The 10,640-nt window shown below is 36.6% G+C and overlaps 1 long non-coding RNA gene across 1 annotated transcript; it reads right to left on the bottom strand.

Moving 5' to 3' along the window:
* Nucleotides 1–1,908: 1,908 nt before the first annotated feature.
* Nucleotides 1,909–3,538, bottom strand: LOC113326659. Its single transcript, XR_003348456.1, has 2 exons — nt 3,272–3,538; nt 1,909–2,163 (listed from the first exon to the last, which is right to left on the bottom strand). It is a non-coding gene; the product is annotated as an uncharacterized LOC113326659 (long non-coding RNA).
* Between the last annotated feature and the right edge of the window lie 7,102 nt (nt 3,539–10,640).

Raw genomic sequence — 10,640 nt, 5'->3', positions numbered from 1 at the left:
TGGTAACCACATAGGGAAGGCCGACATGGTATGGCTCGGCAAGGTGGTTGGCATGCCATTGGCACATGTGGCATGGCATGCCTTGGCGTGGCCAAAACTAGGGTTTGGGCCAAAGGTTACCATGCGTTGTTTGGCTACCTTGGACGGCTAAGATTTGCATCTAAGATGGAAGGGTGGTCGTTGATCATCGCACGCCTTCGGGTTGGTAGCCGCATAGGGAAGGCCGGCATGGTATGGCGCAGCAAGGTGGTTGGCATGCCATTGGCACATGTGGTGCGGCTGGCATGGTTGGCATGCAGTGGCGCGGAGGTGAGGCTGTCATGGCATGACATTGACGCAGTGGTGCGGCTTGCATGGTGGGCATGCCTTGGCACGGAGGTGCGGCTGTCATGGAATGTCATTGGCGCAGTGGTGCGGCTGGCATGGTTGGCATGCCTTGGCGCGGAGGTGCGGCTGGCATGGCATGCAATTGGCACAGTTGTGCGGCTGGCATGGCATGCCATTGGCACAGTTGTGCGGCTGGCAAGGCATGCCATTGGCACAGTTGTGCGGCTGGCATGGCATGCCATTGGCACAGTTGTGCGGCTGGCATGGCATGCCATTGGAACAGTTGTGCGGCTGGCATGGCATGCCATTGGCATAGTTGTGCGGATGGCATGGTTAGCATGCCTTGGCGGGGAGGTGCGGCTGGCATTGGCATGCCATTGGCGCGGTGGTGCGGCTGGCATGGTTAGCATACCTTAGCTCGGAGGTGCGGCTGGCATGGCATGCCATTAGAGCGGTGGTGCGGCTGGCATGGTTGGCATGCCTTGGCGCTGAGGTGCGGCTGGCATGGCATGCCATTGGCGCAGTGGTGCGGCTGGCATGGCATGCCATTGGCGCAGTGGTGCGGCTGGCATGGCATGCCATTGGCGCAGTGGTGCGGCTGGCATGGTTGGCATACCTTGGCGCGGAGATGTGGCTGGCATGGTATGCCATTGGGACAGTGGTGTGGCTGGTATGGTTGGCATGCCTTGGAGAGGTGACGTGGCTGGCATGGTCTGCCGTTGGCACAGTGGTGCGGCTGGCATGGTTGGCATGCCTTTGCGTGGTAATATGAGAATTAGGGTTTGGCATAGATGATGTCAGTCAGTGTTAAGGGTTCTGCCGTGGAACATGACTCATGTAAAAAAAAAGAGGGTACCCCGGTAATTCTTACGTAGGCATGCTGATTGATTCAATAAATGTGCAAATGGTCATAGTGACGTCATGTCAGATGTACAGTTTTACGATTTTGACCCTAAGCTAAAAATCACCATCATCAACTTCCATGTTCATGTAGAGCATTATCTCGTTATAAGCAATGAACCTAACTAAAAAACTGTCTGCAAGTTAAGATTATATTTCTTTCGTTTCAGCAAATCTCCGGCGGTAAAATATTAAAAGAAAAAAAAAGGAAAAAAAGAGAGGAAAATACCAATTATTTTTATGACAAAACCATATTAAATCATAAGAAGTTGATAAGTATTCGGGACACAAATTATACGATATATTAAAAATGAACCAACATCATGGCACGCGCCGTTACGGCACGGATTAAGGGCTAGTACTCCATATATAATCTAGGTTATATGTGCCTAGCTATAACTGGGAGAGTTAAACCAAAAGGACCACATTAAGTATTCCATACGTAAACAATTTCTCAAAGTCTCTACAAATTTGATAGTGTAGGCAACATATATAGAGAAGCAACTTGAGTCAGTCTTATATAAAAATAAGGAAAATTTCTTGTTTGGTCCTAAGCCCATAAGGTTATTTATAGTAGGGTCCAACCGGATTTTATCCTTATCCTAGGGTCCAAAATTCTTTGAAAACATGAAAATGACTAATATACCCTATTGTTTAAATACGTGTGAAATAAAATATTTCTACCAAATCGGGATTTTATTTATCTGGAGGTCCAAATTTAATTAAAACATATAAAAGACCACAAATTTGAGTACATATCTGCTACATTGTTTACAAATTTGAGTACATATCTTCCATACTGCTTACAAATTTGAGTACATATCTGTTAAACTGCTTACAAATCTGAGTACATATCTGCTATACTACTTGCAAATATGGGTATATATCTGCCGCACTGCTTACACATAGAGTATGTATCCTTTGGACATATTGAACCTGTAAATGTGACCAGAATATAACAATATTAAAACATAGCAACAAAACTAGCATCTATTTCAGTATTTCACATACGTACTCATGGATCAAACCAAAATAAAGTGGCAAAACTATGAATAAAACAGAATAAAAAGAAGTTTTTATCAGTACGACATATACGTACTGCTGATTCATAAACTAAAAACTCAATTGCATGTCAAGAAGTGATGAATCCATAAAATATAACCAAATCAAAGCACATATTTAAGTATTCCATATATGTACTCCTGGATCAAACCAAAAAAAATAAGAGATACCTTATAGATTCATAGTAAACACAAAAAGAAAACAGTACGTCATATATGTATTGATAGTTGATACACAAAAGAAAACTGAAAAACAAAGAAAAAACCATAAAAATATCAGATCTACTGATGAAATAAAAATAGAACATGATTTTTTATTTAAATCTGAACTTGTTTCATCAAAATCCACTAGTATATCATATACGTACCGATGATTAATACACAATAGCAAACTAAACTGCGAAACTATGAATAAAACAAAAGAAAAAAAAGTTTTTATCAGTACGACATATACGTACTGCAGATTCATAAACTAAAAACTCAATTGCATGTCAGGAAGAAGTGATGAATCCATAAAATATAACTGAATCAAAGCACATATTTAAGTATTCCATATATGTACTCCTGGATCAAACCAAAAAAAATAAGAGAAAACCTATAGATTCATAGTAAACACAAAAAGAAAACAGTACGTCATATACGTACTGATAGTTAATACACAAAAGAAAACTGAAAAACAAACCAAAAACCATAAAAATATCAGATCTACTAATGAAATAAACATAAAACATGATTCTTTATTTAGATCTGAACTTGTTTCATCAAAATCCACTAGTATATCACATACGTACCGATGATTAATACACAAAAATAAACTCAAAAGCATATCAAAAACAACCAAATGAAGCTAAAATATCAGATCTAGTAACAAAATGTACATAAAACATGATTATTTATGTAGATCTGAACTAACTATAAGACCTCCAAACACAAATTTGGACGAATTGAAAAATCAACCTAAGAATCAAATATAAACCACATACCTTGATTGATTCTTTGTTGATTGTCTTCATCTGTAGGTAACAATAACTTCAAATACGTATCTCAGTTGAATTTCTCCATTACATTAAAAATAAAGATCTAAATAGCTTCAAATAAAATAAGACAACATTAAAACTAACCAAATCTCGGTTAAACAAACAAAATCGAAATAACTAATCTCCCGTTCGTCGATAAAAACCCAAGAAAAAAAATCTCTTCTAGCAGCTCTCCCGATTTGGATCTGAGAAGTTGAAATGAAAATAGAAAAATGAAATGAAAATTTAGTAACGCCGCTTTTATATACATAAGGGTGTTTTGGTAATTTTAAAAATGCGCATAATACATCCCACACGTGTGCAGGACCTGGGCATAAAAATTGGGTTCATTTTTCTCTTTTCTTTTAATTATGGACCTCTGATTACTGGGCTTTAGTGGGTGGACCTTCCACTAACTAAGAACACTAAAATTATACCTATAGGTAATTCCTACTAAAAATAATTCATAACAGACCGGGAGAAGAACAATCCCAGAACTATAAGCCCATAGAAACCTACTTTTAATTTATTTTTTTATCCTTTAGGGATGGTGGGTCTCCACTCTCCCGCACAAGCAGAACATCATTTTATGCCAGCGGTCAGTTTTGGTAGAGTTCAATAAAACAGTCACTTAAGAACATTGGTTTTAGTAACTACTTAAAGTCTAAAATAAACATGAGTACCATGTACGGATCTCTTGGCTTAAGTTCTTAACTTGATCTTTATTTTTCTGTCATTAAACTAAAATATATCCAACAAGATGATAATTGAAAGCAAAAACTCAATTTTCCTTCATTCTGAACCCACAAAAAAATGGCGTGGATAACTCTCATGAGAGTATTCCAAAATGGAGTTCTCCCGTTGCTTCTGGCCCCGCATAATTAGAATTGAGAATACACAAATACTTGATTTTGTGCCCGTGCTACGCCCGGGCAGACCCGAAAACCATCTATCATAATTTTTTTACTTTCAACCATATTTTTGGCGTGGCGTGATGTGGCTTCGCCTCACTCTGTTGTGCAATTTTATTTGGTGTCGAGGGGCTTCGCCACGCCCGGTGGCTTAGGAGTTTTGATTTGGTGTGGCTCGGCTTCGCCTCGCCCCGTCCCAATGCATGCTTAGAATTTTTTGATTTGGCGTGGCTCGGTTTCGCCTCGCCCCGTCCCAATGCATGCTTGGCTCAGATTCTCCTCACCCCGTCCCAATGCATGTTTAGGTGGACTTCGCCCCGTCCCAATACATGCTTAGAATTTTGATTTAGTAAGTCGGACGTTGCTTTCTACCACAACTTTAAGGTACTGCAAAATATAATGAGCCATACCATAGGTACTATGACTCAACGCCCCAAACAACTTGAAAATAGAGCTTTCTCCGAAATGGATATTTGTCAGCCATCCCCTACAATAACAAACGAAAAAAAAAACATCAAGCAAAAAAAAAAAGAAATGGAACCTTCGAAACAGACCTGAACTCATTCATAAAGCAATACTAAAATATAAAGTAGTATCGGTATGCAAACATTTAATCCATGAATGAATTCAAAATCGACAATTGTTTCTAGCTTGATAACTCGACGGAGATAAGATTCCCTAATCATCTTAACACAAACCATTTGAAAATTCCTGCTCGTCAGCACACTGGCCTATTTAAACCAATGGACGTCAACAATTCATCCATTAAGTTGAGAACCTATATTTGTGCATATTTTTATCTCAGCATCACTAACTACTATAATTATGCAATGGTTATAATATTATACATCATATTCATCATGTTTGTATTCAAAGCTGCCTATAAGTACCTTAAAGTTGCAGGAATTTAAAATAATTGTTGCCACTCATATTTCTTCAATTGATGGTAGATTCAATTAGTCAGCTTATCGTACACAGACGAAACTCAAGAAAATCATATTGTACAGATTAACTAATATCGCTTAACAAATTTGTTGAAAAATAAACCAAGATACTATGAAAAAGACAGAAGGGATCAACAAGTGTTGTTGATACAATAGTATGGATAAACTATGAGAGTTGACAGAATGTGGTTGGATCAACTGGTACAATTGACATGAAGTGAATGGATAAACAAGCGTTGTTGATCCATGGTACGGTTTTTAGAAGTTTACTTGGGTTGCAAGTATTACTGGTTTTAAGAGTTTATTTACGTAAGAATTGTCTAGAAGTTTCTTGTTAGAGTTCGATTTTGTTTAGGAAAGTCTTTTTACTTGAGAGTCAAGTTTGTTAATCATATAAATATGCTGTTGAGCCATGAGTCGAAACACATCAAATAAGAGAAGTTTGTTTGAGTTTAGTTTTGTGTTATTTCATTAAGTCTTTGATATCATATTTTCTACATCTGGTATCAGAGCACTGGTATCACTTTCTTGGGTTGTAGGTATGAGTTGTTGAGTTGAAGAAGATGACGAGTTTAAGTTCAATTAAGGTACCTGTGTTTGAAGGTTAAAACTTCGAGCACTGGAGGTTGCAGATGGAGAATATTTTCACATACCAAGAGGTATGGGATATTGTAAAAGATGGCTATGTAGAACCAGTAGAAGGAGTTGTTGTTGAAGGAGCTGCGCAAACCCTATTAACTGAAAAACAGAAAGAAGAATTCTAAAGCCACATACATTCTTCATCAAGGTATTCATGAATCTCTCATGGATAGAGTGATTTATATTAAGAAATCTAAAGCAGCATGGGATGGTTTGGTAAGATACTACACAGGATCTAACAAAGTCAAGAAGGTTAGATTACAAACTCTGAAGAGAAAGTATGAATTGCTGCAGATGGAAACTACTGAAACAATATCAGATTTTTTCTCAAAAACATTAAACCATGTCAATGAGATGAAAGATAATGGTGATACTATAAAAGATTCAGCCATTGTAGAGAAGATTTTAAGAAGCTTTCCTGAGAAATTTGAATCAAAGGTTACTGCCATAGAAGAATACAACACAGTTGCAACTATGACTCTTAATGAGTTGTTGGGTTCATTACAAGCTTATGAACAAAGATTACAAGAGAAAATAGTTGCTGCAAAACAAGTTGAAGAGGCACTTCAGAGTCAAGTTAGCTGGAGAAACAATCAAGGAAAACCTAATGCTGGAGGTTTTCAAGGAGGATACAACAATGGAGGGAGATCAAATAATGGGAGTTATAGGAAGCCATTTGATAGATCAAAAATATAGTGTTATAATTGTGGAGATTTTGGACATATTGGTACTGAGTGTCGAAAACCAAGAAAGACAGTTGCTAATAATTACAAAGCAAATTTCAAAGTTCATATTGCAGAAAGTCAATAAGAAGAAAAGAATGATGAAAACATGTTACATGTCACACGGCAGAAGAACAACCACAACTTAAGTGGTATTTAGATACTGGTTGTAGCAATCATATGTGTGGAAGAAAATATTTATTTGATAAGCTTGATGAGTCTGTTAGATCAACAATAAAGTTTGGTAACAGTTCTACAATGCCAGTTATGGGAAAAGGAAGAATTGGAATTGTTCTTAAGAATGGTTCAAAAGCATACATCATGGATGTATTTTATGTTCCAGGTTTACATCAAAATTTGCTGAGTATGGGTCAGTTGTCTGAAAGAGGATATTCTATGAATATTTATAATGGTTTATGCTTCATCAGAGATAGAAGAAGAAGGTTGATAGATAAAGTTTAGATGACCAAGAACACGTTATTTTCTTTGAATATTCAACATCAAAAGGAAAGTTGTTACAATAACAGTGTTCATGATGATTCTTGGTTATGGCATAATAGGATGGGACATGTGAACTTTAATAGTTTGCAAACTTTGTCAAAGAAGAAGATGGTGTCAGGCTTACCCTTTATTGAGGTACCAAAATCAATATGTGAAAATTTCATCTTTGGCAAGCACCACAGAGATCCATTCCCAGTCAACAAAGCTAGAAGAGCTGATCAACAATTGGAGATTGTTCATAGTGATTTGTGTGGTCCTATTGAAGTAACTTCACATGGAGGTAATAATTATTTTATAACTTTCATTGATGATTTTAGTAGAAACGCATGGATTTATTTGCTTGAACAAAAGAGTGATGCATTTCAAGCTTATGCTAAGAAACAAATTGGTAAGAGTATCAAAATCTTGAGAACTAATAGAGGCAAATAATATACTGTTGTTGACAAGTTTATGGAAGAATATGGCATTCAACATCAACTAACTGCAAGATATACACCATAACAGAATGGATTTGCAGAGAGGAAGAATAGAACCATAATGGAGATGGCAAGAACTATAAGAAGAACAAAAGATTTACCAAAAAGTTTTTGGGGTTATGCAGTTGACACAGCTGTGTATTTACTCAACAGATGTCCTACAAATAGTTTGAACAACATAACACCAGAAGAAGCTTGGAGAGGTGTCAGACCAAGTGTAAGACATCTAAGAGTTTTTGGGTGTATTGCATATGCACATGTACCCAAAGAACTAAGAAAGAAATTGGATGACAATAGTGATAAGTGTATCCTTGTTGGTTATAGTTCAGTAACCAAAGGATATAAATTATACAACCTAGAAGCAGGAAAAGTGTTTAAAAGTAGAGATGTGATCTTTAATGAAGATTCAAAATGGAACTGGAATAATGGATCAACAACGAATGTTGATCCACATAACACTGGATCAACAATAAATGTTGATTCAAATAATAATGGATCAAGAAGGAATGTTGATCCACCTAATGCTGTCAGAACAGTTCCAACTGTAGTTGAATAAGAAGTACAAGCTCAAGACAATGTTGAAGAACAACATGAGGAAGCAAGAACTGAAACAATAACACAACAAGAAAATACAAGACCAAGAAGAAAATATATCATACCTGCTAGGTTGAACGATTATGTTTTAACAAGAGATGATGAAGATAATGATGATGTAGTGATATTTCCATTGTTTGGAGATTGTGATCCTGTAGCTTATGAAGAAGCTGCTAAAGAACAAGGTTGGATTCAAGCCATGAATGAAGAATTGGAGTCGATTGAGAAGAATAACACTTTGGAACTGACAACACTTCCACCAGGAAAGAAACCTATTGGTGTCAAGTGGGTTTACAAAACAAAATATAAGTCAAATGGTGAAAAAGAAAGATTGAAAGCAAGATTAGTTGCTAAGGGATATAGACAGAGACAAGGAGTTGATTACTCAGAAGTGTTTGCACCAGTTTCAAGACTTGATACAGTAAGAATGATTATTGGTTTAGCTGCACAAAAGAATTGGAAGATTTTTCAGATGGATGTGAAGTCAGCATTCTTGAATAGAGTATTAGAAGAAGAAGTTTATGTTGAGCAACCATCTGGCTATATTATGGAGGGGAAGGAGAATGAAGTATACAAGCTAAACAAATCTTTGTATGGTCTGAAACAAGCACCAAGAGCTTGGTATACAAGAATAGATTCTTATTTTCTAAAGAAAGGTTTTACAACATGTCCACATGAGCATACTTTGTATTTGAAAGATGATGGTCTTGGCAGTCATATTATAGTGTGTTTATATGTGGATGATCTCATATTTACTAGAAATAGTTCAGAGATGATCAAAGAATTCAGGGAGGATATGGTGAAGGAGTTTGAGATGACAGATCTTGGTTTGATGTCATATTTTCTTGGTATTGAAGTTCAATAGAAAGAGGAATTTTTATTAATCAACAAAGGTAGGCTGAAGGAATTTTGAAGCGTTTCAAGATGGATAATTGTAACCCAATTTGAACACCAGTAGAAGAAAGACTGAAGTTGACAAAAGATGGATCAGGAGAGATTGTGAATTCAACAGATTTTAAGGGTCTTGTTGGATGTTTAAGATATTTGATTGCTACAAGACCTGATATTATGTATGCAGTTGGGTTGGTTAGTAGGTTTATGGAAGCTCCTAGACAATCACATTTACAAGCTGCAAAACATATTCTGAAGTATGTAAAAGGAACACCAAGCATGGGAATATTCTATACTGGTTCAGAAGATCCAAAACTGGTTGGTTTTACTGATAGTGATTGGGCTGGAGATACAGAAGGAAGAAGAAGTACATCAGGTTATGGATTTCAGTTGGGAACTGGTTTTTTCTCTTGGTCATCTAAGAAGCAACAAGTTGTTGCACTATCTACAACAGAAGATGAGTATATAGCTGCTAGCAACTGTGCTACACAGGCAGTGTGGTTAAGAATGATGTTGAAGTCATTGTGTCAAGAACAAACAACACCAACAACAATAGTTTGTGATAATAAGTCGATAATTTCACTAACTAAGAATCTAGTACTTCATGGAAGAAGTAAGCATATTGATATCAAATATCATTACATCAGAGAACTTGTAAGAAATAAGGAGATAGCTGTTGAGTTTGTTGAAAGTGAAGAGAAAGTGGCAGATATTTTCACCAAGTCTTTGAAGTATAACACTTTCATTTACTTACGTGGAAAGCTTGGAATGATTAGCAAAGAGTATCTTGGTTTAAGGGAGGATGTTGAAGAATAAACCAAGATACTATGAAGAAGACAGAAGGGATCAACAAGTATTGTTGATACAATAGTATGGATAAATTATGAGAGTTGACAGAATGTGGTTGGATCAACTGGTACAGTTGATATGAAGTGAATGGATAAACAAGCGTTGTAGATCCATGGTACGGTTTTTAGAAGTTTACTTGGGTTGCAGGTATTACTGGATTTAAGAGTTTATTTACGTAAGAATTGTCTAGGAGTTTCCTGTTAGAGTTTCATTTTTTTTAGGAAAGTCTTTTTACTTGAGATTCAAGTTTGTTAATCATATACATAGGTTGTTGAGCCATGAGTCGAAACACATTAATTAAGAGAAGTTTGTTTGAGTTTAGTTTTGTGTTATTTCATTAAGTCTTTGATATCAGATTTTCAACAAAATTTAAAATTTAAAGCACATGTGTTTCTGTAGTTGTCTTTTGGATTTCAGCATTGATTTGTTGACTTGCAGATTCATAATATTTTGGTCCTAAGGTTCATAGCATGTGTTGAAACTGAGGGGGAAGAGTGATAGTGTCGTGCAGAGATACACATTCGTTTGTGAATGTGGTAGTGCACATGAGATATAAAGATAACTTCTTAACGGTTCGTGATTATAAAGTTAAATTTTGTAGAGATCTTTTGAAGTCTCCACCTGACTAAGAGGATTCAGGACCCTATGAGCTAGTTTGTATTCTCTCGGGAACAACAATCTAGTTGTGACTTACTTATTCCTGGTCTTCTATCAGAGAATGTAGGTAAGGAGTTTCTAGTACGGGATGGGAAGGTGTTATCAAATGGCTGGCCTCTACTTCATGATTAAGGGAAAAATTATTATAATTT

Source organism: Papaver somniferum, unplaced genomic scaffold (assembly GCF_003573695.1).
Source record: "Papaver somniferum cultivar HN1 unplaced genomic scaffold, ASM357369v1 unplaced-scaffold_10, whole genome shotgun sequence".
Taxonomy (NCBI): Eukaryota; Viridiplantae; Streptophyta; class Magnoliopsida; order Ranunculales; family Papaveraceae; genus Papaver; species Papaver somniferum.
This window is presented reverse-complemented; position numbering and strand designations above follow the sequence as displayed.